This window comes from Lytechinus pictus, chromosome 2, assembly GCF_037042905.1.
Source record: "Lytechinus pictus isolate F3 Inbred chromosome 2, Lp3.0, whole genome shotgun sequence".
Classification (NCBI taxonomy): domain Eukaryota; kingdom Metazoa; phylum Echinodermata; class Echinoidea; order Temnopleuroida; family Toxopneustidae; genus Lytechinus; species Lytechinus pictus.
Genome location: NC_087246.1, coordinates 664463 through 666667, shown reverse-complemented (window position 1 = coordinate 666667; position 2205 = coordinate 664463).

Below are 2205 nucleotides of genomic sequence, written 5' to 3'. Positions count from 1 at the left end.
AAATACACACAATAAAATCAATAGAAAGAGCGAGCGACCTTGTATAAATCACGTGCACCTTTGTTTACCTTTTTCTCATTGAGTTGCGCAATGATCGACGTATACCATCCACTGATCCCCACTTGTCTTCCCTCTCTACTCACTGTCTGTCTGCAGGGGCGGATCCAGCCTTCGCCAATAGGGGGGGGGGGGGCGGATTTTTTTCAGCCATATTTTCCCCGATCGGCCGCTCGAAGATGAATTTTTTTGTTTCTTTGAAGGGGGTAGTCCTAATAGTCACCTTTTAGCTTTATTCTTATTAATCAAATAAATATATAATATCATAATCCTTATTTATATAATGCGAGCGCGAGCTACATTTTTTGGAAATCTTATATATTTTTTCTTAAAATTTGAACATTCTTGGGAATGTTTGTTATCCTGAATAAGGTTTGTATGCAACTCAATAATTACTACGAACGCGAGCAGACATAAACTGATGGAAAAGGTACCTGTTAAAGATTGCATGCAGATAGCCATGAAGACGATACATAATGTTAAAAATCAGATAATGCGAGCGCGAAGCGCGAGCTGAAATTTTTTATCCACGATTATAAAAATTGATTAAAATGTTCCATTCTTTATGTAGAAATGTTAAAAATGTTCGTGCTATATTTAAACCAGTGTTCCCAGTGCACCGGTTGGTTAGAATGAGGGATAATAAATAATATATGATTTGTATAGCGCACGTATCCACCTTGCTAGGTGCTCAAGGCGCTCCTATATTACCCCGGCTAAGCTAGTCTACCGATATTGGTGCGCACAGCTTTTTGAGGAATTACTTCCTGCCGGTACCCATTTATAACTAAACGGTACCTATATATAACTAAACAATTGATGCGAGCGCGAAGCGCGAGCGGAAAAAATCTAGATTTAGATCTAAAAACGGGACACTCTATTCTAAATCTAGATTAAGACCTAAAAACGGGACACTCGATTCATGTTTTGTAAAACATGAAAAGAATGATTAATATGGGATCTTTCTACATTAATAATGAGAGCACAAAGCGCGAGCAGAAAATTTTTGATATTGTGATCTGAAACTGGATAATGATAATGTCCTTAGGACATGTCATCATATGAAAATGAAGACTGTCTTCCTATTCCTCTTGCTAAGCTCGAGATGAAACCAAAGGGACAATTCAATTATTAAATTAATATCTTATTCATTAATGCCTATTGAGGGCGCGAAATCTGATGATATGATGGCCTGAAAACTGGACATTTAAATCACTTTTTTAATTATAACTAGGATGCATCATCAGTTAATATATTATTAACCAGTAATGCGAGCGCAAATTGCGAGCCTATTTTTTTATACACTGTCACGAAGAGGGGATTTTAAGTAATTTGTTGTATAATCAATATTGAGACATTCATAACTCGCCAATCAAAATGCGAGCGTGCAGCGCTAGCTGATACGTTTTGACAATCAGACCTAAAAAGAAATATTTTGAAAACTTTATGGAATACACGAAAATAATAGGTACCTGATGAATCAAAATTTGCGAGCGCGCAGCGCGAGCAGAAAACGTTAATATTCAGACCATAAAACTAACATTTTTACAGAGCACTTTTAATTTTAAAAATCAATTTGTAAATCACACAAAATAATGAAAGTTCGATTTCCGAGATGAAATATGTTTTGTATAATATTACAAATTGATATTTAAACTCCGTATTGAACAACATATGTAAATCACCTAAAATGCAATGCGAGCGCGAGCGAAAATTTTATTTAGTGACATGAAAGATTTTCTCGATTATTTTCCAAGTCTTCCCCTCATTTTATTTTATTCACTCGTTTTCTTCCTCTTTTGTTTCCCCCTTCTTTTTCTTTTTTTCTTTTTTTTCTTTCTTTCCCCCTTTTTTCTTCTTTTTTTTTGCTCCGCCAATAGGGGGGGGGGCCCTGGATCCGCCTATGTGTCTGTCTCTCTCTCACACACCCTCCCTCCCTCACACTCAAACACACACTCACGTACACACCCCTTTCCGATTACAGGGCCTATCATATTGCAAGGCATTGTACCTAAATTGAATGTAACGAATATTTTAATTCGACACATAATACTAGGAATTTTAAATAACTTATATTATTTCCATGTGTTACGCTATAAAGTGACATGTTTGCATTTGCTTGCTTGTTCATTTTTATAAAATTAAACG